Below are 25,754 nucleotides of genomic sequence, written 5' to 3'. Positions count from 1 at the left end.
CCCGCACATCCAGACATAGGAACAGCTTCTTCCCCACAGCTACTAGACTCCTCAACAACTCTCCCTCGGACTGATCTGTTCCCTGTAAGAACACTATTCACGACGCCCTATGCTGCTCTTGCTCATGGATTTACTTTGTTTGTCCACTTGTTCCGCACTGTAACCAATCACTGTTTGTCGATGTACCATTTGGCAATGCACTGTGTCGATTATTCTTTCTTTGCCGACTATGTAGGTAATGTGGATGTTCCTTGGTAACAGAAAAATACTGTTCACTGTACTTCAGTACATGTGACAGTAAGTCAAATCAAAGTGGTTCCTCTCTCCCTACCCGATCAATTCATCTCAATCAGAACAAGACTGAATTTTGAATTCTCGCTTTTCCAACACAGCTCGATGCAATCCGGCCTCACAACCTGGAATGGATTTGCACGTCAGTGATTGCAGATCCATCATCGAAACATGAGTCCCACTTCCGAGAAAACAGCATATGAAAAATCGACGAGGATGGGATTCGAACGCCGTTACAGAGCGCAATGGACGAGCAGTACATCGCCTTCACCACTCGGCCACCTCAACCCACAGATGCAGGCGTCAAAAAGTCTTAATTCGTTTTGCATTCATGAACTGATGGAAAATATCCGCCTCTTTGTCTTCAGCCCCGTGTTCAATGTTGGGAATGCAGTTTTCTTCAGTAAAATGAATTCCCATCACAATCAGGGACTTTTATGAATGGACTGATGTGAAACACTTCAATATCATGTCCAAGATATTTCCACACAGTGTGAAAGCCCCCCGCTGAAAGACTGGAATGAACCAGCATTTGACAGCAAAAACAAACGCTCCCGGCTTCACCGAGGAATCCGTCGATCATCGGAACACACATTTCACGATGGACATTTTCTGATCATTCAGTTGCAGGTTTCTACACCTGCCTGGCTTCATTCCCCAGGAAATAGGGATTATATTCTTTCAGCGAGTCGTGAAAGTATACTTGGAGCAGATTAATGATAAATTATTGTGGTACGATGAGACTATTCCTGGTTGAAAGGTAAACTGTCCAGAAAGTGCCTTCATATGAAATGAAAATCGCTTATTGTCACGAGTAGGCTTCAATGAAGTTACTGTGAAAAGCCCTTAGTCGCCACATTCCGGCGCCTGTTCGGGGAGGCTGGTACGGGAATTGAACCGTGCTGCTGGCCTGCCTTAAAAGCCAGCGATTTAGCCCAGTGAGCTCGGATTCGTCCATGACAAGACTGAAGAACGATCACTCGTCTATCCAATCGGTGAGGTTTGCCTCAGCGTGAGACAATATTAACAGAGTGAGAACCAGGTTAATTAGATTCAGATCACACGGTTACAATCGAACTGAATCAGGAAAACCCCGCCTTCACCGCCTTGCCACTCGCCTGAGGTATCGTGAACCTGAGGTTAAATCACCATCAGTCAGATCTCACCGTCAACGGGGAAAGCAGCCTATGGTTATCAGGGACTGAAGCGACTTAATTTACTTTGGAACTGGATCAATTTCTGATGTTTCCAGGATGCGACTTCCCTCAGACTGATCAAATGATTGGCAGCCGGAAAATTAGCGCCCATTGAGGAGTTACTGGTACCTGAGGCTTGGTTGGAGTATTGGTTTTAAAGGTTAATCATGAAATCTAGAGATGAAAAGCCGGGAAAGTGGGCATGAGGATCATCATGAAATCATTAAAATGTAAAAGGTGTCCATTCGGCCCATCGGCTCTGCACCGACCCTCTGAAAGAGTCCCAATGCCCCAACCACATCCCTGTAACGCACTACCCAACTTTATAAACACAAAGGGGCAATTTAGCATGGGCATTCCACCTAGCCCACACACATTTGGACGTGCGAGGAAATCGCAGCACCCGGAGGAAACCCATAGACACAGAAAAAAAGTGCAAACTCCATACAGTCAGTGACCAAAGGCTGGAATTGAACCCGGATCGCGGGCGCTGTGAGGTAGGCATTGTGACAACGTGCCACCATACCAGATCATAGCACGTCGTATCATATCAGATGAATCATGATCTCATTGAAATACAGAGCACATTCGATAGGCTGAATGGTCTACTTCTGCTCCTCCGTCTTATACCCTGATATTGTGTAAATGTGGTCCGGTTCTTGTGTAAAACTCTTGTTAAAACAACACAGACACCGCATGTCGATTGCATCTGATTATCTGGCGCAGAGAAGGCGATTGTGGAATACATGTCGTACCCATCAAACTCTGCCACTCACCTGACTGAGATTTGTTCTGTATCTGTAAATCACAGGTAGTGTTCGCGAGTGGAGGGAACAGACTGCACCTCAGTCTCTGGAACAGGTTGTGAGAGCAGGATTCCTTCATTATGTGTCAATGTCTGGTACTGTATGTGAGTGTGGGTTTCAGTCTCTATCAGACATTGGTACTGAATGTCAGTGTGAAAATCTTTCTGTATCTGTCAATCACAATTACCGTTTGGGAAAAGTGAGATTAATCCGTAACATCATCACGGCTGTGACAGACAGAGAAAGACACACAGAAATGCAGGTAGAGACTATCAGGACACACACACAATGCCACACAGAAAAGGTGCCGAGATGGTGAAACTGTTTTTTTCGTAAAATGTGTTTTCTGCTGCACACAGAGAGGCCCTGTTTGTAAATGTATACCCTGCTGTGTAACTGTTCTCTCTGCTGTGTAACTGTGCTCTCTGCTGTGTAACTGTGCTCTCTGCTGTGTAACTGAGCTCTCTGCTGTGTAACTGAGCTCTCTGTCATGGAACCGTGACTCTGCCGGGGACAGATCTTCATTGTGGTTGTGTCAAATCATTCCCTGTTGTGTAAATGTGTTCCCGGTTGTGGAAATATGATCCGTCTGAAGCAGAACCTTTCTGCGCCGTTACTGAGACGAAATCTCAATTCCAGATTTATCAAATCTTGTCACGAAAGGTGAGTTCAGGCCTCTGGATTCCCAGTCCAGCGACATAATCTTGTGTTCCTGTTATCAAAACAGTTCGTTCTTCTTAACATTCTCAATACTGTGAAGGTTCATCTAATGTTTTTTTCCCCACGCAGATTCAATCCCTACTCAAAGAAAGACTGGGACACCGTTCATCGCATTACTGCAATCCCGCGTGTCTGATTTCACAATGCTTTCTATAGAACGAATTGGCTGCGTAGCTGTCAGCTGCGATGGCCGAGTGGTTAAGGCGTTGGACTCGAAATCCAATGGGTTTCCCCGCGTAGGTTCGAACCCTACTCGCAGCGAAATAACGGCCATGTTGGAGCTATTTGTTCGAAAAATGCAGTTTTGTGTCATCATTCAATGTATTCTGATGAAATGTCATTACATTAGAATCTTCTTGTGCCCTGAAGCTGTTTTTCTTATTCTGCTTTCGCTCTGAATTTTCTTATTTGTCAGGACAAGATCATCACCTCAGTAACGTTCATATTAACTTCATCAGGAACCAGAATTGTGAAAATGTCTGATCACAAAGCAATGTGAAATTTATTTTTGTCACATCTTTTGCCAGAATTCATCATATGTCAGAATTTTTAATGTCTCTCATTGTGAAACTGACCAGCCGAACTGAAAGTTCTAAATAAAGCAGCGCAACAAATTGAAGGCTGGTTAACAGCCGGGAAGGCAGCAATGCTCCCCATATACCGTCCCTGCTGACTCACCATGGCCCAACTATTGTTTATCTTCACTTTGCATTTGCTTGAGAAACTGTTTTTAATCATTCTTACAATGTTTATGCTATTTCACTCCAATTTAAAAATGTTCCTGAAAGTGTCAGGAACCATCCAGGAGATGGCACCAGTCCACAATACATTTATTTATGCAATTTATTTCTGATGTTCTGTGTGTAATAACAATCGCTTATTGTCACAAGTAGGCTTCAATGAACTTACTGTGAAAAGCCACATTCCGGCGCCTGTTCAGGGAGGCCGTACGGTACCATTACATAGGACTCTTACTCCGGCCTGAGACCTCAACTTGTCCTTGTGTCCCGATGCTGCCGTTTGTAACCTGCTTTGTAACCATCACTTTTATGAATTAGTCATCATTTTGTAAGTAACTTAGGTGCTAATTTCACCAGGTACCAGGTGTGTCCATAACACAGTTTGTAAACTGAAATGTACTTGTCTCATTTTTCTGGCCCGGATAACCCAGCTGTTTACTATTGTTTCTAACTGAGAACTCATGTGTTCAAAAAACATTTGTACTGAAAAATAATGAAGCTGGATTTTAAGAAAGAAGCGCACGAATGAAGGTTATTTTGTTTATTGAATTTGAGGAGTGTCCAAATTTAAAATGCTCATGAATGAAAGTGTCTTTGCCGAACGCCTCCCGTTCAGCCAGGAGATGGCACCAGTGCACAATAAATGTATTTATGCAGTTTATTTCCAATGTTAGGAATCATTACATAGGGCTCTTACTCTGGCCTGAGAGCTTACCTTGTCTCTGTGTCCTGAGGCTGCCATCTTCACCCTGTTTAAGCAATCATAGAATACTTCTTGTGCAGAAGGAGGACATTCGGCCCATCGAGTCTGCACTGATCATCCGAAGGAGCACCCAACCTACGGCCCATACCCACGTAAACGTTTGGACTCTAAGGGCTAATTTAACATGGCCAATCCACCTAAACTGGACATCTTTGGACAGTGGAGGAAACTCACGCAGACACGGGAAGAACGTGCAAGACTGTAACCCAAGGCTGGAATTGACCCCGGGTCCCTGAGTGTTAACCACGGTGACACCCAAAAGCCGACTCTGGTGGGATTTGAATCTACCGCCTCATGGCCACGAATTGCATGTTTTTGTATTAGTCATCATAATGTAAGCCATGATGTGGCGATGCCGGTGTTGGACTTGGGTGGGCTCAGTAAGAAGTCTTACAGCACCAGGATTAAGTCCAACAGGTTTATTTCGATTCACCTGAGGAAGGAGCTGCGCTCCAAAAGCTAGTGATTCGAAAGAAACCTGTTGGACTTTAACCTAGTGTTGTAAGACTTCTTATCACAATGCAAATACATCAGTTGCTGATCTCATCAGGCTCCAGGAGTGTCCGTAAACTGAATGTTGCTTGTGTCATTTTACTGACGCGATTAACCCAACTTTTCACTCTTGTCTCTATTTACGATTTGTTATTGTTTACTAATATTACTTACATTTATTATTACTGTTATTATTATTTACATTGTGTATTTATGCATGTCTTATGTTTTACATGTATGAACCGATCTGTCTGGACTGTATGTAGAACAATACTTCTCACTGTACCTCGGTCCACGTATTATGGGCCAGGGTTTAGAGAACCCCAAAGTATATCACGGAGTTCACCTGACCCACAACTTTAAATACATTTTGGTTATGGGGAGCACAAGGGCCCATTTTACAGGTGTGATGCAACAGAGATCTAAAGTATGTTTAAAACAAAAGTATTTTTATTACATGAATCCAGTTAACATTTTATAAACACACAGTAAACAGTATATCAACTACAAATCCTGACCACTCCCCAAAAGATACAGGACTCTATAGACAACCCTTGATAACGATCCAAACACCATCTGGTCTTTGCTTGCGAAATCCGACCAACTGTCCTGGCTTGAAACAATTCACACCTCTTTAACCTGGGGTTACCCCTCTCTCTGGCTCTGTAAAGACTTAATTACCTGCAAATTCTCGCATTTAAAGTCTTGCATCTTTGACTTTGTCTATATAAATGTTTCTGGAACCTACCTCTCCATTCAGCTGGGGAAGGAGCAGCGCTCCGAGAGCTAGTGATTTGAAACAAACCTGTTGGACTTTAATTTGGTGTTGTAAGACTTCTTACTGTATGTGAGAAGGGATAGAATCTCCGTGGAAAAAGACCATTGGATTTGGAGTCCAACCCTTGAACTATTCGAAAATCTCAGCTCCCTAAACGCACTGTTCGACTGATTAAATTGTTGGTGTAACAATATCAGTTACAGATATTCCAGAAATTCATGCTTTTTTAAAAAACATTGCGGTCAGTTGGGCGCAGTTGGTGAAGAAGTGCAGTATTGACTGCGGTGCATTATCTAACCAATCAGAAAAGGTACCAGCTTACACCTGACTAAAGTTAACCAGCTCCGATTCCTTTCAATTCCAGATTTATTAAATCAGTGAAGTTAACTGTCACCAGAGGCCGTGTTGGGATTTATTCTCTGTCCCAAAGATTAGTTCGGGCCGCTGGTTTCCCAATCCAGTGTCATAACCTTTCACCCCAGTTAACAAAACCCGCACATTCAGCTCATGACTAAACATCTTCCTGAGGAGATTAGAATTCCTGCCGCAGAATCTTATTGAACAGATTGACACAAAACATTTTGTTCTGGATGGAGCTTCGATTGTTTATCCAGATCAAACAGAAATTGTGGATTCCTTAGGATCTAAGCAGAGTACCAAGATGAGAGACAATTGAATGAACAAAATAGCAAGAAAATAGATTCTGAGACAAGTCGGGAAATGTTTAGACGGAAACGCGGAACTTTGAGCTGAGGAAGGAAAACCAGCAATGTGATTTCTGTTTGAAACGGCCGTGGCAGGACCCGAACCTGCAGTTTTCTGATATCGTCACTAGATTCACCTTATCCGTTAGGCCACGCAGCCACCTGCTGCGCTGAGGTAACTGATGTTAACATCATGTGAGAAAATACTGTGACTAGACGTGTTTCATTTCTGTGTTTTGATGATCCGCTGATTCCCAGATTCCATAAAATACAAGGGAAAGCTCCAGCTGCCGGACATGGTCATTTTCGACGTCGAAAACTCCTTTCACCCTGTGAGCCGTGAAGATTCATGGAGCAACATCCACAAACTCGGCTGCTTCCGGACATGTGTCACATCCTCTGCCTGCTCCACAATCACATACAGTCAGTGACCCTCACCAAGTGAACGAACATAAACTCCCCTCAATAAAAACTGCAGAGAAACAAAGGGAGCGTCATTGCACCAATTCACTTTTCCATTTTCCTCACTTCAATATTGTACCTGTCACCCAGCAACTTCCCCACAGGCCTGGAGAAAATCAAAGGAAGGACAGGAAATTGTTCACACTCCAACCATCTTCATTGGAAAGACAAACTCGATCTTCAGTCATTGAGCTCTAGGCTGTAGGTCATGTTTGTGTGGGTGCTGACTCAGAAACTTAGCCCAGGTCACTGCAGTTATGGATTTGATATCATTTGCGCTGGGAGTTTCTGATAGTGCATCCTGTGTCAGGATGGCCGAGCGGGTCTAAGGCCAGTTCGTAGTTCAGGTCGCAGTCTCCTCTGGAGGCGAGGATTGAAATCCCACCCCTGACATTGACTGTTCCTCCGCGAGGGTCCATCCAACCCCGCGGGATCTCTCACCTGGAAACACAAGGGGAGCAGATACAGAGAAACAGCGACCACCTGCAAGTTCCACTCCGAGACACACACCATCCTGGGAAATATATCACCCTTTCTGTGGCTGGCTCACAATCCCGGAGCTCCCTAACAGCACTGTGTGTGTACATACACCACATGGACTTGCAGCGGCTCAAGAATCACGTCACCGCCAAATTCTTAAGGGTAATTAATTTTGGACAATAATTGTTGACGGATTCAGCGACACTCACACCCCGTCAAATATTTTAAAAAATATTTTGGAAACCGAGTCCCCTGAACTCAGCTCAGAAAGTTCACAAATCACAAAGCAAATTACTTCAAATATTGATCATCATAAATAATAAACACAGGAAATGCTGGAAATACTCAGAATTAAACAGCATCTGTGGGGAGAAAACTAGAAGCAGCGTTTCAGCTCTGTGATTGGATCATTTCCTTCTCCCTCAGTGTGAAATCCTGGACTCAGCTGATAAACAGCAAGATGCCAATCACCAGTCATCAGTATCAGAAACAATGAACCTTTAGGATAGCGAGGCCGAGCGGTCTGAGGAGATGGGTTTAGGTTTCAGTCTCTTCGAGAATGCGGGTGGAAATCCAACCGCTGCCAACATTTGTAGGAAAAGCGGCTAAGGTGGGAAATGGAAATAAAAGTGAACGATGTTGCAAATCACTTGCTCTTATCCCAAAAGATCTTTCCGTTACTGACATTGTTGTGTCCTGTGTAAGTCGAGCTGAACTGATTTGGTGCCGCTTGTTCTCACCTTGCAGCCCGTCAGTCTCCGTATTCCAGGGACCATTTATGACATCATCAAAAACGCCCTCCCCTGCTCTCCCCATTCACCAGACTGAAGGGACAATCCCCTCCGCGACCGCTGCTCCACCGCCAATATCCGCTCACTTTCTATCTGCACCTTTCTTTGCAAGTGCAGGAGATGCAACTCCTGCCTTTTTACCCCCTCCCTCCTCATTATCCAAGGGCCCAAAACACTCATCCCAAGTGAACCAGTGCGACACTTGTGCTTTTCAGTTTAATCTCCTGTATCATAGATTATCATCGAATTTACAGTGCAGAAGGAGGCCATTCGCCCCCATCGGTATTTGCTGCCACAATTTGGTCTCATCTACTTCAACAGGTCAGATAACAGACTGTGACCGCTTTGATAAATCTCTGTTCAATCCACAATCATGACTTTGAGTTTCCTGCCACTTGTCATTTCAATTCTCCACCTCTCCCACTCTGACCTTTCTGCCGTTGGTCATCCGTGTTCCAATGGAGATTAACGGAAACTCGAGTAAAACCACCTCAACATTTAAGTAGCCACCCACAGAACTCCGTCCTCAACATCGAGCTCAGTAATTTTAGATTATGTTTTGTTTGGTGTGTTTCTTGCCCGTCCCTTTTTTTTTGCTTCTAATTGCATTCATTCATTTTGTACTTGGACGGCGGAGAGACAGCTGGAGATTTTTCAAGAATGAATTGTAGAGCTCAAGGCTCAGACAGCTGAAGACGCGGCCGCCATTGATGGAACAATGAAAAGTGCAAATGAGCAAGAGGACAGGGATGGATTCAGAAAGAGAAAGGGAAATGTCTGGGAATGGAACCGGAACTCCAGTCTGGTCAGTGAGAAATCTCCCCCTGAACCGCTAATGTTCACACGGCCGCTCATTCCAAGTGTCCAGTCGGAAACCTGCCTGAAGGAACATGCAGTCTGACAGAGCGCCTGTGATAATCCTCCACTGTCTGATCTAAAGCTGCAACATGAGCTGTTCATCACAGCTGTGATAACCGTGTTGGTGTTCGCATTCAGTGGTGTCGATTCACATCATCCTTGTTTGGAGCTGCCTGTGAGGAACAAACTGCCCGCTGATATATCTGCCCGGTTTGCAATCTGTCTGAGGAGGGAACAGACTGACTCTGGTCAGCAGCTTTCAAAGATTTTATTTTTGTCCAGAATGGGATTTCTTCTGTGACGTTGTTCTGATGGGAAAGGGGAGAGTGACTGGAGTCGCCTTTCAGAAGGAAGTTCGGGGCGGCAGTTTCACTCACCTGGGGACATTGATAAACCTGTTGCTATTCAAACCTTGCCTAAAAACCGACTCTGGTGGGACTCGAACCCACAACCTTTGAATGTCTCATCACGACAGCGACTAGAAGTCCAACGCGCTATCCGTTGCGCCACAGAGCCACACCTGCAGCGCTTTCACATCCCCATATGAGGATTTCTGTAGTTTTCCAACAGGCAGTTCAAAAGTTCAGTAATTCGCACAGTGACGACATTTCAAAACTACTTCATTGTCTGGGAATGTTTTGGGCAGCCCTGTGGTTGTGAAAAGCGCTACAGAAATTCTAGTAAAACTCCGAAAGGACACAGCCAGGTTGGTGCAAAGGGAGGACATGTAGCAGACAAGGAATGAGGCGATTTATTTTTGTAGAATAACAGAAGTAAACAATATAAAATAAAGTGTCTATTTACAAGAAAGAGTGCAGGAACAGCGGGACATGTGTCCAAATCATTGAAGCTGACAGGGCAGGCTGTAAGAGTCGTTTATAAATCAAACAGTGTCATGACTTTATTAATAGCGGCACAGAGTACAAGATGACAGAGGGGTCATCTCTCCCTTTTCAGCTCCTGACTGCAGAGGCTTTTCTTGTGAAACCGTTTATTGGAAAACCTCTTTCCCTGGAGGGAGGCGGGAGTTTGGAACTGTTGGAAGTGTTTAGATGGGCATTTGCGATCCCAGGGTACACGAGGCGATGATCCAAGTGCTGGGAAATGGGATGAGAATGGTTCGGTGGTTGTTTCTGACCGGCACAGATGCGATGGGCTGAAGGGCTATTTCTCTGCTGTCTGATTCGATGACTTTATGAATGAAATGCAACATGTGTTTGCAGCTGTCTCTGTTTATATCCTGTTGTATTCACAGGAACAAACAAACTGGGCTGGTCGTTGAGCACCTCGAGACTGTTCTGCCCTACATTTAGATTGAGTAAGGGCTCCGTGTATTTTAACTCCAGCTCCCTGACTGGATTTCAGAAACCCTCCACAAACGGCAGTCTTATTGAATAATACAGATCCTAGAGATGGATAATCAGCGATAATCACAGCCAGAGAGACCTGCAATAACCCTCAGAGCAGGAAAGACAACTCATTGTCCTTTGGCCCAACAGCAAAATACTGCGGATGCCGCAAATCTGAAACCAAGACAGAAAATGCTGCAAATATTCAGCTGACACGGCAGCTTCTGTGGAGAGAGGAACAGGTCGTTCCAATGAAGGGTCAGGATCTGAAATGTTAACTATTTCTCTTGTTAGTGATACCACAGATTCGTAAAATATTTCAAGCATTCCGGTTTGTTCAGCTAAACATCCTCACACTCTGTAGCTTAGATCAATCCCAGCAGGGTGTCACTGCGTTTGACCTGACCTGTGTGATTGAACACTTCCTCCATAAAGTCACAGAGTCATAGATGTTTACAGCATGGAAACAGGTCCTTCGGCCCAGCTTGTCCATGTTGCCCAGTTTCTATCACCAAGTTAGTCCCACTTGCCCACATTTGATCCATGTCCCTCTATATTCAACCTGCCCAGGTAAATTTGATTTGATCAAATTAGCATTTGATAAGGTTCCCCATGGTAGGCTTATGGAGAAAGTAAGGAGGCATGGGATAGTGGGAAATTTGGCCAGTTAGATAACGAACTGGCTAACTGATAGAAGTCAGAGAGTGCTGGTGGATGGCAAATATTCAGCCTGGATCCCAGTTACCAGTGGCGTACCGCTGGGTCCTCTGCTGTTTGTGATTTTCATTAATGACTTGGATGAGGGAGTTGAAGGGTGGGTCAGTAAATTTGCAGACGATACGAAGATTGGTGGATTGTGGATAGTGAGGAGGGCTGTTGTCGGCTGCAAAGAGACATAGATAGGATGCAGAGCTGGGCTGAGAAGTCGCAGATGGAGTTTAACCCTGAAAAGTGTGAGGTTGTCCATTTTGGAAGGACAAATATGAATGCGGAATACAGGGTTAACGGTAGATTTCTTGGCAATGTGGAGGAGAAGAGAGATCTTGGGGTCTATGTTTATACATCTTTGAAAGTTGCCACTCAAGTGGATAGAGCTGTGAAGAAGGCCTATGGTGTGCTCGCGTTCATTAACAGAGGGATTGAATTTAAGAGCCGTGAGGTGATGATTCAGCTGTACAAAACTTTGGTAAGGCCACAGTTGGAGTACTGTGTACAGTTCTGGTCGCCTCATTTTAGGAAGGATGTGGAAGCTTTGGAAAAGGTGCAAAGAAGATTTACCAGGATGTTGCCTGGAATGGAGAGTAGGTCTTACGAGGAAAGGTTGAGGGTGCTAGGCCTTTTCTCATTAGAACGGAGAAGGATGAGGGGCGACTTGATAGAGGTTTATAAGATGATCAGGGGAACACATAGAGTAGACAGTCAGAGACATTTTCCCCGGGTGGAACAAACCATTACAAGGGGACATAAATTTAAGGTGAAAGGTGGAAGATATAGGAGGGATATCAGAGGTAGGTTCTTTACCCAGAGAGTAGTGGGGGCATGGAATCACTGCCTGTGGAAGAAGTTGAGTCGGAACCTTTAGGGACCTTGAAGCAGCTATTGGATAGGTACATGGATTACGGTACAATGATATAGTGTAGATTTATTTGTTCTTAAGGGCAGCACGGTAGCATTGTGGATATCACAATTGCTTCACAGTTCCAGGGTCCCAGGTTCGATTCCGGCTTGGGTCACTGTCTGTGCGGAGTCTGCACGTCCTCCCCGTGTCTGCGTGGATTCCCTCCGGGTGCTCCGGTTTCCTCCCACAGTCCAAAGATGTGCAGGTTAGGTGAATTGGCCAATGATAAATTGCCCTTAATGTTCAAAATTGCCCTTGGTGTTGGTTGGAGGTGTTGAGTTTGGGTAGGGTGCTCTTTCCAGGAGCCGGTGCAGACTCAAAGGGCCGAATGGCCTCCTTCTGCACTGTAAATTCAATGATAATCTATGATTAATCTAGGACAAAGGTTCGGCACAACATCGTGTGTTCTGTGCTGTATGTTCTATGTAAATATCTCACTGTATTTTAAAGGAAAACATTGTACCGATTCTACACTGCCTCTGGCAGCCCATTTCGGATGCTCACCACCCTCCGCATGAAAGCAAATCCTCTCTGGTCTCTTTTGCATCTCTCCCCTCTCACCTCAAACCTATGCCCTTTAGGCTCCTCTACCTTTGGGAACATATGTTGACAATCTGCCTGATCTATGCTCCTCATTATTTTATAGACCTCTATCAGTTCACCTCGAAGCCTCCGACGCTCCAGGGAAAAAATCCAAGCCTGTCCAGTCTCTCCTTATAACCCAGAGGACCAAGTCCTGGTAGCATCCTCGTAAATCTCTTCGGCACTCTTTCTAGTTTACCAATATACTTCCCATAATAGGGTGACTAGAACTGAATATAGTATTTCATGTGTGCTCTTACCAATGTATTGTACAACTTCTAATAAGACGTCCCGACTCCTTTATTCAATATCCTGATCAATAAAACCGAGCATGCTGAATGGCTTCTTCACCACCCTGTCCACCTGCGACTCTACTTACAAGGAGCTCCGAACTTGTACCCCTAGATCTCTTTGTTCTGTAATTCTCCCCAAAGAATACAACAGCGCAAAATCTGTCTTTGTTCCAGAATTGCAGGTTTAACTTGTCCTTCACTTTCCAGTGGATAATTTACAGACATTTTAACACAAGGACTGAATTCAGTCCAATGGTTAATGCTTTCGACTAGAAATCAGCTGGATTTTTCCCTTTGACTTCAGTCCTGCTCCCAGAGAATCTGTTCAGTCGTTAAAATAATGTTTTCTTGTGAATCCTTTATTTCCACCGAATGTTGACGCTGAAATTCCTCACAGTTCTCTCCATTGTTATCTACTCTGCAGGTATTGACTGCACCGTCTATTTGAGACATGCTCACAAGGCTGTGAGAGAGGCTTTCTTTCAGGTTTTAGGCCTCTTTTGGTCATTAAACAAAAACCGGATATCTGCAGAGGAACTCGGAATACCAAACCTCTCTTCCCAGGATGAACTTAGTCAGGGGACAAAATGTTGTTTGAATACAGAATAAAAGGTTTGAGGATTTGGGGTGAGATTCCTGGAGATTTGGGAAGAGAGCGATGTTGTGGAGCATTGTGACAATAGCAGGATACGAGTTTGGGAGATTACCCAGTCTGTGTGGGGGGCTGGGGGAAGGAAATTGTCTTGCCTTCCCACCCAAGTTGAATGTTGGGGTTGAGGTGGTGATCAGATTCCGTGCGGAGGGTGAAATCCTTTCACTGAATTTCACGTTTACAGCTCAGGTCCTCGAGGAATCGCTGCTGTATTCCCAGGAGGTGGTGGTCTCATTCTTAAAGCAAAAAACTTCAATCCAGGACCGGTTTGTCAATAAGAACAAGCTGGAGGATTGTGATGATAGAAACTGTTCAGCACTGATTCACTTTATTCATTGTTGTGTCCTGGAATAAACAAGTGGATTGTAGCTGTCCATTAAAAACGCAAATAGAATTCGGAAGTTTCTGGCCAGTAACTTCACAATGTCCACTATTACATCACTCAGCATCCTCAGCTGCATCACATCTGGTCCACATGACATGTCACCATTACCTACAGCCAGTCTTTCTCATTCCTCTTTGACATAAGTTTTATACAAAAGAAAACAATTACGAATGGTCGATGAGGAAAGTGAGCACTTTTATTGAAGGGAGTTTAAAGAAACCTTTGTGATAAAGAAGTGGGATTAAGGAAATGAAAGTAACAATAAGTGGAATGAAGGCACGGGTTGTTCCTGGACTGACTGTAGAATTTGCTGTTTATTTATTCAATAGAGATTTCAGGCCAATTGTATTTGATGTCATTAAGGAGATTAACATTGAAGGAAGCATGTCGTTGTCTATAATATGTGATTACCTCCTTTTATCAAAATTGCTCTGATAGATGGGATTCAAAGAATTGGAGTCATATGGCATTCCTGTGGATTGTTAGATCCTTGCGAGGGTTCAAACAAATCCTTTGGAAAACCGCCAAGACCGAGGAGATTGTGCAGTGGAGATTGACTGGAGTGGTATCAGTGGTGAAGAGTGTGCTTCCGGAAGATGTATGTCCAATATTGCAAACCAGGCTGCACATTCAGAACCTTCTTACCAACTTCTCATCGATGAAAAGGATGCACTGGTGAAAATCTTCCATGAATCCTTAAATTCTGGAAAATCGCAGCGTGTTTACTTCAGACAGGCATCATAATGAGCGCAGGCTGGTAGTGCCGGAGAGCCTGTTCCTGTGCTGTACTGTTCTTTATGGAAAACTGCCAACATAACACCCTTATTCGAAAAGGGAGGGAGACAGAAACAGATAACTAAATGCTAGTTAGCATAATATCTGTCATGTGGAAACTGTTAGAGTCCATTCTAAAGGTTATAATAGCAGAACATTTAGCAATATATAACATAATGAAACAGATTCAGCATGGCTTCAAGAAGGGCACATCATGCATGACAATCTGTTCTAATTATTTGAAGTGGTAATGTTCAGGATAAATAAAGGGGAATCCTGCCTCCAGCTGCCTCCCTACCTCCAGCTCCCTCCATCTGCTTCTCTCACAATATCACCCATTGTGTCACTCACCTCTTTTCCCCCCTCTCACCCTTCCTCGCTTTTCCTATCCGCCCTCTATCTCTAATCCATTTCCCTTTCTCTGGGATCTGCCTTGTCTCCAGGCTCCCACTGACCCCGGGTTCGGGGACTCTCAGGCCGGCCAGGGCTCTTTAACCGGCTCCATTCACAGGAAAAAAGACTTCAGTTTGCACAATATCATCCGCTCTCTCTGAAACCCCCAAACTGAAATTCAGACTCACCGTGAAGGTGAAGACTGCGAGGGCGGCATGGCGGCACAGTGGTTAGCACTGCTGCCTCACGGCGCCGAGGTGCCAGGTTCGATCCCGGCAATGGGTCACTCGCCGTGTCGAGTTTGCACATTCTCCCGTGTTTGCGTGAGTTTCGTCCCCTGAATCCTATGATGTGCAAGCGAGGTGGATTGGCCACGCTAAATTGCCCCTTAATTGGGAAAAATGAATTGGGTACTGTAAATTGTTTAAAAACAAGGTGAAGACTGCGGGTCCCTCTCCTGCTGTTTAACACAGATCACTACAACTGGGCACAGTGAGCAGAAAGAAATTCGTGTTGTTTGTGTACATTTCACTCCAATTTGAAACGCTCCTGAATGAAAGTGTCTGTGTCACACGGCCCCCGTTCAGCCAGGAGATTGCACCAGTCCACAATAAATGTATTTAAGCAATTTATTTCTGATGTTCTGTGTGTCATTACATAGGACCCTTACTCTGATCTGAGACCTTACCTTGTCCTTGTGCCCTGATGCTGCACTTTTCATCCTGTTTCGGTAATAACTTTTTACTGGTATTAATTATGTAACTTACTTAGTGATTAATTTATTCAGACACTAGGAGTTTTTTAAGCTCATTTTGTAGACGGAACTTTGCGTGGTTCGTATTTCTGGCCCGTTTAACCCACCTATTTACTATTGCTTCAGACTGAGAACTTAGTTATTAATGTTGAAGATTGTCGTTAATTTAAACTATGTTTCCACTCAAAACAAATTGATGCTGTTGTTAGATATGAAACCCATGGGTGATGAGAACAATTGGTGAAATTTATTTGAGGAGTGTCCACTCCTTTTCTGTCCTGACCTGCGATATTTAATTAAATAATTCACCACTGTGATGGATAGGAACTGAACCTGGGACATGCTGGGACAGTCACCACTATACCACCACCTGTCCCCGGGCTATGCCACCCGCTCTGTATTTATAGAACGAATACACAAACAATGAAGCGGGGGAATGTATTAAATCAGAGATTGGATATTCTTGTAACCAATATAGCTGTAATGGGAATCTTTCATTTTCCGATAGATCGGGATGAGCTGGGTCGCTCAGTCAGAAATCAGATATCTGGGGATTTAAATGTGATTACTGCAATGATAATATTTAAACATGTTAATGTTTAAACAACCACAGTGCAGATCTGTCACCGGCCGAGTCACGGTTCCATGACAGAGAGAACAGTTACACAGCAGAGAGCTCAGTTCCACAGCAAAGAGCACGGTTATACAGCAGAAAGCTCAGTTACACAGCAGAGAGCACGGTTATACAGCAGAAAGCTCAGTTACACTGCAGAGAGCAAGGTTACACAGCAGAGAGCACGGTTACACAGCAGAGAGTTCAGTTACACAGCAGGGCCTCTCTGCAGTAGAAAACACATTTTCCTTAAAAACCATTTTCTCCATCTCGGCACCTTTTCTGTGTGTCATTGTGTGTGTTTCCTGATAGTCTCTTCCTGATTTTCTGTGCGTCTCTGTCTGTCACAGCCGTGCTGATGTTACGTATTAATCTCACTTTTCCCAAACAGTAATTGTGATTGATAAATACAGAAAGATTTCCACACTGACATTCAGTACCAATGTCTGATAGAGACTGAACCCCACCCTCACATACAGTACCAGACATTGACTCATAATGAAGGAATCCTGCTCTCACAAACTGTCCCAGAGACTGAGGTGCAGAGTGTTCCCTCCACTCGCGAACACTACCTGTGACGTACAGATACAGAACAAATCTCAGTCAGGTGAGTAGCAGAGTTTGATGGGTACGACATGGATTCCACAATCAGCTTCTCTGCGCCAGATAATCAGATGCAGTCGACACGTGGTGTCTATGTTGGTTTAACAAGGGTTTTACACAAGAACAGGAACACATTTACACAATATCAGGGTATAAGACGTAGGAGCAGAAGTAGACCATTCACTCCATCGAATATGCTACTTATTTCAATGAGATCATGCTTGATCTGATATATGACGTGTTATGAACTCATACGGTGGCACGTTGTCACAGTGGCTACCTCACAGCGCCAGCGATCCGGGTTCAATTCCAGCCTTTGGTCACTGACTGTGTGGAGTTTGCACTTTCTCTCCGTGTCTGTGTGGGTTTCCTCCGGGTGCTGCGATTTCCTCGCACAGTCCAAATGTATGCGGGTTAGGTGGACTGTCCATGCTAAATTGCCCCTTAGTGTTCAGAAAGTTGGGTGGTGTTACAGGGATGTGGTAGGGACACAGAGGCTCTTTCAGAGGGTCGGTGCCGAGTCGATGGGCCGAATTGCCTCCTTTTACATTTTAATGATTTCATGATAATCCTCATGCCCACTTTCCCGTCTTTCTATCTCTAGATTTCATGATGAACCTTTAAAACCAACATTCAAACCAAGCCTCAGGTACCAGTAACTCCTCAATGGTCGTTCATTTCCCGGCTGTCAATCATTTGGTCAGTCTGAGGAAGTCACTTCCTGGAAATGTCATACATTGAAACAGTTCTAAAGTAAATTAAGTCGCTCTAGTCCCTGATGAACATAGGCTGCTTTCCCCTTTGAGGGTGAGATCTGACTGGTGGTGATTTAACCTGAGGTTCACCATACCTCAGGCGAGGAGCAATAATAATAATAATAAGAAGAATCGCTTATTGTCACAAGTTGGCTTCAATGAAATTACTGTGAAAAGCCCCGAGTCGCCACATTCCGGCGCCTGTTCGGGAAGGCTGCAACGGGAATTGTGAGAAGGCGGGGTTTTCATGATTCAGTTCTGGCATAACCATGTGATCTGAATCTAATTCATCTGGTTTTCCTTCTGCTAATCTGGTCTCACAATGGGGCAAACCTCACTGATTGGATAGACGAGTGATCGTTCTTCAGTCTTGTCATGGCCGGACCCGCTGAATATGGAGGCATATCCTGTGTGGCAGGATTTAGCTCCAACTCAATCTATAATTTTGTGGATGATAGCACTGTGGTAGGTCGTATCGCAAACAATGACGAATCAAATACAGAAGGTAGATAAATGACATGGTTGCATAGTGCACTGTCATGAATGAAATGAAATGAAAAGAAATGAAATGAAAATCGCTTATTGTCACGAGTAGGCTTCAATGAAGTTACTGTGAAAAGCCCCAAGTCGCCACATTCCGTCGCCTGTTCGGGGAGGCTGGTACGGGAAACGAACCGTGCTGCTGGCCTGCCTTGGTCTGCTTTAAAAGCCAGAGATTTAGCCTAGTGTGCTAAACCAGCCCCTGTCATGTGAGTGTACCTTCAAGACTGGATGTTTAAGCAATGTACATTTAAGAAAACAGTGATGTCAGACAGTGGGTGGAGCTGGGCTTTAGGTTAGCCATTTTGCAGGTTTTTAGTTTCAGTTTTAAAAGCACCTTGTGTGTGTCTGTGTGTTTCCAGAGAGCTGCAAGTTTGAAAAGAGCTTGGGAGTGTCTGTGTTTGCAGGGCGCTGGATCTCTGGCATAAAAGACCATCTCGGGATCATTTGGGTGATTTAAATTCATAATTGTAAAGCCCTTAACATGATGTGATTCTGTTTGAAGGTGTTAAGTCGCTTGGAAGTTTGAAGGAACATTTTAATGAATTATTTACTGTTGCAATATTTTCTGAGTTATCTTTGAAGTAAGGGGTGTTAAGAGATCCAATGTTTATTGAAGATGTTAAGTTGAGTTCATGGAATAAACAGTGTTTGGTGTTTAAAAACCCACGTGTCCATAATTGTAATGCCATACCTAGGGAAAAAGCCGAGTGCTAGGAAAAGCAACAAATCAATTAAAGGGAGAGGTTGGTTGAACTCCATGATACATTTTGGGGTTCTGAAAACGCCTCGCCCATAACAATTGGGGGCTCGTCCGGAATAAAAGTCTGTCGATTGGATTGGCTTTTGTGAACTTAAAGACAGTGAAGGATTGTTGCTTTTCCGGTGTGGTATTTTAGTTTAAGTGGGGAGAGTGTTGTGAACAATGGCTCTTTCAGAGGCTCAGAAGTTTTTGGGGGTGGAGAATGTCACACGTAGTACTTTACGGACAGAAACGAAAAGCAGACTGTTAGATTTGGCAAGGATATTGCAGTTAACATTACCTGACAAAATGCGGAAAAGATGCGGTGGTCAAGCATTTACAGTTGCCTGAGATAAGGTTTGACTCATTGGAAACGGCAAAAATTCAGTTGCAAATTAAACAAATGGAACATGAGAAAGAATTCAAGCGGCTTGCATACGAGAGTGAGAGAGAGGAACAAGAAAGAGAGAGAGAGGAAAAAGAAAGAGAAAGAGAGAGAGGAAAAAGAAAAGGAGAGAGAAGAAAGGAGAAAATCAAGAATAGCCCGAGCAGAACAAAAAGAAAAAGAAAGGGAGATACAGATCAGGGAAAAAGATAAAGAGAGGGAGTTTGAACATCAGAAAATGGCCATGAACCATGACAATCAGTTAAAATTGGCAGACGTAAAGTGAAACAGACAGCTGGATGATAGCCATGAAGATAGTGAGTATGGACTTCCGGGTGCGGCGATGACCAGCTGAGTCGGACATTTCGGCAGCTCCCGGTGAAACTGACTTTTGGGCTCTTGATAGGAGCCCCAACGGCAATTTTGACGGCTAAAAACACTGTGCGGTAAACCAGAAGGGAATCCCCCCTGGATACGGATGGAAAAAGGAGGAGAAAGTGGCCGGATTGCAGTGGATCCTTTAGAACAGCGGCAAGGAAGGCAAGCAAAATCCAAGATGGCGTCGGAAGGTGGCAGTTTAACATGGGGCCCTGAACAACAGGAGTTCTTGAAATGCTGTGTGGAAGAGCTCAAAAAGGAAATGAAGAAAGAGCTGTTGGCCCCGATACTACAGGCGATCGAAGGGTTAAAGGAGGAACAAAAGACCCAGGAGCGGGAGCTCCGGGTCGTGAAGGCAAAGGCAGCCGAGAATGAGGATGACATACAGGGCCTGGTGGTGAAGACGGAGACGCATGAGGCACATCAGAAACGATGTGTGGAAAGGTTGGAGGCACTGGAGAACAATGCAAGGAGGAACAACCTGAGGATTCTTGGTCTTCCTGAAGGTGTGGAGGGAGCGGATGTCGGGGCATATGTGAGCATGATGCTGCACTCGTTAATGGGAGCGGAGGCCCCGGCGGGCCCGTTGGAGGTGGAGGGAGCATACCGAGTGATGGCGCGAGGACCGAGAGCAGGAGAAATTCCCAGAGCCATAGTGGTGAGATTCCTCCGTTTTCAGGATAAAGAAATGGTCCTTAGATGGGCAAAGAAAACTCGGAGCAGTAAATGGGAGAACGCGGTGATCCGCGTCTATCAAGACTGGAGTGCGGAGGTGGCGAGAAGCAGGGCGAGCTTTAATCGGGCCAAGGCGGTGCTTCATAAAAAGAAGATACAATTTGGAATGCTGCAAACGGCAAGACTGTGGGTCACATATCGAGGAAGGCACCACTACTTTGAGACGGCGGATGAAGCGTGGACTTTTATTGTGGAAGAAAAACTGGAATGAGCGGGTTATTAAAAAGAAAGTTTGAACAAAGTGGTGGGGCGAATGTGGGGGGTGAAGAGGGGGGTTAAAAAGGGGGGAAAGAGGAGTTTTATGTACTAATCCTGCGATGTGGTAACTTTTCTCTCTTCCACAGGTGGTGATGGGGGGAGGTGGAGGAGATGGGGCGTTGGCCATTGGGGGCGGGGCCAAGGGAGAAGCGCGGGCTTGGTTCCCGCGCTATGATAATCATGGCGGGAATAGAGAAGCAGGAAGGAGGGGGCATCACACGGTGCGAGCCGAGGTCACGGGGGGAAGCCGAGGTCGGCCAGAGTTTGCTGACTTCTGGGAGCAACATGGGGGGAGTAATTACGCTAGCGGGGGATCCAGCGGGGGAGGGGGGTGGGAGGGGGAATTACTGGGTTGCTGCTGCTGGGGAGAGGGGGGAGCTGGTATGGGAGGGGATGGGCGGGGGGGGGGGGGCACCGCCTGGGGGAGATACAGCTGCGTGGGAACCGGGTGAGGAGCTGGAAAAAGGGGATGGCTAATCGACAAGGGGGGGGGGGTAGGAAGCCCCCCAACCCGGCTGATCACGTGGACCGTGAGAGGGCTGAACGGGCCGATAAAGAGGGCACGGGTACTCGCACACCTCAAGAAACTTAAGGCAGATGTGGTTATGTTACAGGAAACGCACCTGAAACTGATAGACCAGGTTAGGCTACGCAAAGGATGGGTGGGGCAGGTGTTCCATTCGGGGCTAGATGCGAAAAACAGGGGGATGGCTATATTAGTGGGGAAGCGGGTAATGTTCGAGGCAAAAACTATAGTGGCGGATAACGGGGGCAGATACGTGATGTTGAGTGGCAAACTACAGGGGGAGACGGTGGTTTTGGTAAACGTATATGCCCCGAACTGGGATGATGCCAATTTTATGAGGCGGATGCTAGGACGCATTCCGGACCTAGAGATGGGAAAGCTGATAATGGGGGGAGATTTTAATACGGTGTTGGAACCAGGGCTGGATAGGTCGAAGTCCAGGACTGGAAGGAGGCCGGCAGCAGCCAAGGTACTTAAAGATTTTATGGAGCAGATGGGAGGTTTGGACCCGTGGAGATTTAGCAGATCTAGGAGTAAGGAGTTCTCGTTTTTCTCCTATGTCCATAAAGTCTACTCGCGAATAGACTTTTTTGTGCTGGGAAGCGCGTTGATCCCGAAGGTGAGGGGAACGGAGTATACGGCTATAGCCATTTCGGATCATGCTCCACACTGGGTGGACTTGGAGATAGGGGAGCAAACAGGAGGGCGCCCACCCTGGAGAATGGACATGGGACTAATGGCAGATGAGGGGTGTGTCTAAGGGTGAGGGGGTGCATTGAAAAGTACTTGGAACTCAATGATAATGGGGAGGTCCAGGTGGGAGTGGTCTGGGAGGCGCTGAAGGCGGTGGTTAGAGGGGAGCTGATATCAATAAGGGTACATAAAGGGAAGCAGGAGAGTAAGGAACGGGAGCGGTTGCTGCAAGAACTTTTGAGGGTGGACAGACAATATGCGGAAGCACCGGAGGAGAGACTGTACAGGGAAAGGCAAAGGCTACATGTAGAATTTGACTTGCTGACTACGGGCACTGCAGAGGCACAATGGAGGAAGGCACAGAGTGTACAGTACGAATATGGGGAGAAGGCGAGCAGGTTGCTGGCACACCAATTGAGGAAAAGGGGAGCAGCGAGGGAAATAGGGGGAGTGAGGGATGAGGAAGGAGAGATGGAGCGGGGAGCGGAGAGATTGAATGGAGTGTTCAAGACATTTTATAAAAAATTATATGAAGCTCAACCCCCGGATGGGAGGGAGAGAATGATGGGCTTTCTGGATCGGCTGGAATTTCCCAAGGTGGAAGAGCAGGAAAGGGTAGGACTGGGAGCACAGATCGAGGTAGAAGAAGTGGTGAAAGGAATTAGGAGCATGCAGGCGGGAAAGGCCCCGGGACTGGATGGATTCCCAGTCGAATTCTATAGAAAATATGTGGACTTGCTCGCCCCAGTATTGACGAGGACCTTTAATGAGGCAAAGGAAAGGGGACAGCTGCCCCCAACTATGTCTGAAGCAACGATATCGCTTCTCTTATAGAAGGAAAAGGACCCGCTACAATGCGGGTCCTATAGACCTATTTCCCTCCTAAATGTAGATGCCAAGATCCTGGCCAAGGTAATGGCAATGAGAATAGAGGAATGTGTCCCGGGGGTGGTCCACGAGGTCCAAACTGGGTTTGTGAAGGGGAGACAGCTGAACACGAATATACGGAGGCTGTTAGGGGTAATGATGATGCCCCCACCAGAGGGGGAAACGGAGATAGTAGTGGCGATGGATGCCGAGAAAGCATTTGATAGAGTGGAGTGGGATTATTTGTGGGAGGTGTTGAGGAGATTTGGTTTTGGAGAGGGGTATGTTAGATGGGTGCAGCTGTTGTATAGGGCCCCGATGGCGAGCGTGGTCACGAATGGACGGGGATCTGCATATTTTCGGCTCCATAGAGGGACAAGGCAGGGATGCCCTCTGTCCCCATTATTGTTTGCACTGGCGATTGAGCCCCTGGCGATAGCGTTGAGGGGTTCCAAGAAGTGGAGGGGAGTACTTAGAGGAGGAGAAGAACACCGGGTATCTTTGTATGCGGACGATTTGTTACTATATGTGGCAGACCCGGCGGAGGGGATGCCAGAAATCTATAGAAAGATAGTCTATAGAAAATACAGCACAGAACAGGCCCTTCGGCCCACGATGTTGTGCCGAACCTTTGTCCTAGATTAATCATAGATTATCATTGAATTTACAGTGCAGAAGGAGGCCATTCGGCCCCTTGAGTCTGCACCGGGTCTTGGAAAGAGCACCCTACCCAAACTCAACACCTCCACCCAACACCAAGGGCAATTTGGACATTAAGGGCAATTTATCATTGGCCAATTCACCTAACCCGCACATCTTTGGACTGTGGGAGGAAACCGGAGCACCCGGAGGAAACCCACGCAAACACGGGGAGGACGTGCAGACTCCGCACAGACAATGACCCAATCCGGAATCGAACCTGGGACCATGGAGCTGTGAAGCAATTATGCTATGCACAATGCTACCGTGCTGCCCTTAAGAACAAATAAATCTACACTATATCATTTTACCGTAATCCATGTACCTATCCAATAGCTGCTTGAAGGTCCCTAATGTTTCCGACTCAACTACTTCCACAGGCAGTGCATTCCATGCCCCCACTACTCTCTGGGTAAAGAACCTACCTCTGATATCCCTCCTATATCTTCCACCTTTCACCTTAAATTTATGTCCCCTTGTAATGGTGTGTTCCACCCGGGGAAAAAGTCTCTGACTGTCTACTCTATCTATTCCCCTGATCATCTTATAAACCTCTATCAAGTCGCCCCTCATCCTTCTCCGCTCTAATGAGAAAAGGCCTAGCACCCTCAACCTTTCCTCGTAAGACCTACTCTCCATTCCAGGCAACATCCTGGTAAATCTTCTTTGCACCTTTTCCAGAGCTTCCACATCTTTCCTAAAATGAGGCGACCAGAACTGTACACAGTACTCCAAATGTGGCCTTACCAAAGTTTTGTACAGCTGCATCATCACCTCACGGCTCTTAAATTCAATCCCTCTGTTAATGAACGCGAGCACACCATAGGCCTTCTTCACAGCTCTATCCACTTGAGTGGCAACTTTCAAAGATGTATGAACATAGACCCCAAGATCTCTCTGCTCCTCCACATTGCCAAGAACTCTACCGTTAACCCTGTATTCCGCATTCATATTTGTCCTTCCAAAATGGACAACCTCACACTTTTCAGGGTTAAACTCCATCTGCCACTTCTCAGCCCAGCTCTGCATCCTATCTATGTCTCTTTGCAGCCGACAACAGCCCTCCTTACTATCCACAACTCCACCAATCTTTGTATCGTCTGCAAATTTACTGACCCACCCTTCAACTCCCTCATCCAAGTCATTAATGAAAATCACAAACAGCAGAGGACCCAGAACTGATCCCTGCGGTACGCCACTGGTAACTCGGATCCAGGCTGAATATTTGCCATCCACCACCACTCTCTGACTTCTATCGGTTAGCCAGTTTGTTATCCAACTGGCCAAATTTCCCACTATCCCATGCCTCCTTAGTTTCTGCATAAGCCTACCATGGGGAACTTTATCAAATGCCTTACTAAAATCCATGTACACTACATCCACTGCTTTACCTTCATCCACATGCTTGGTCACCTCCTCAAAGAATTCAATAAGATTTGTTAGGCAAGACCTACCCCTCACAAATCCGTGCTGACTATCCCTAATCAAGCAGTGTCTTTCCAGATGCTCAGAAATCCTATCCTTCAGTACCCTTTCCATTACTTTGCCTACCACCGAAGTAAGACTAACTGGCCTGTAATTCCCAGGGTTATCCCTAGTTCCTTTTTTGAACAGGGGCACGACATTCGCCACTCTCCAATCCCCTGGTACCACCCCTGTTGACAGTGAGGATGAAAAGATAATTGCCAACGGCTCTGCAATTTCATCTCTTGCTTCCCATAGAATCCTTGGATATATCCCGTCAGGCCCGGGGGACTTGTCTATCCTCAAGTTTTTCAAAATGCCCAACACATCTTCCTTCCTAACAAGTATTTCCTCGAGCTTACCAATCTGTTTCACACTGTCCTCTCCAACAATATCGCCCCTCTCATTTGTAAATACAGAAGAAAAGTACTCATTCAAGACCTCTCCTATCTCTTCAGACTCAATACACAATCTCCCGCTACTGTCCTTGATTGGACCTACCCTCGCTCTAGTCATTCTCATATTTCTCACATATGTGTAAAAGGCCTTGGGGTTTTCCTTGATCCTACCCGCCAAAGATTGTTCATGCCCTCTCTTAGCTCTCCTAATCCCTTT

General features: G+C 45.7%; 2 non-coding genes across 2 annotated transcripts; one reads left to right on the top strand and one right to left on the bottom strand.

The window, feature by feature from the left end:
• The first annotated feature begins 3,193 nt into the window (after positions 1-3,193).
• Positions 3,194-3,274, top strand: trnas-cga (transfer RNA serine (anticodon CGA)). The gene has a single exon. It is a non-coding gene; the product is annotated as a tRNA-Ser (tRNA).
• Positions 3,275-9,505: 6,231 nt separating this feature from the next.
• trnar-ucu (transfer RNA arginine (anticodon UCU)) lies at positions 9,506-9,597 on the bottom strand. The gene is given in 2 exon segments: positions 9,506-9,541; positions 9,561-9,597. It is a non-coding gene; the product is annotated as a tRNA-Arg (tRNA).
• Positions 9,598-25,754: the final 16,157 nt, after the last annotated feature.

The sequence above is a fragment of the Scyliorhinus torazame genome, chromosome 24, assembly GCF_047496885.1.
Source record: "Scyliorhinus torazame isolate Kashiwa2021f chromosome 24, sScyTor2.1, whole genome shotgun sequence".
Classification (NCBI taxonomy): domain Eukaryota; kingdom Metazoa; phylum Chordata; class Chondrichthyes; order Carcharhiniformes; family Scyliorhinidae; genus Scyliorhinus; species Scyliorhinus torazame.
This window is presented reverse-complemented; position numbering and strand designations above follow the sequence as displayed.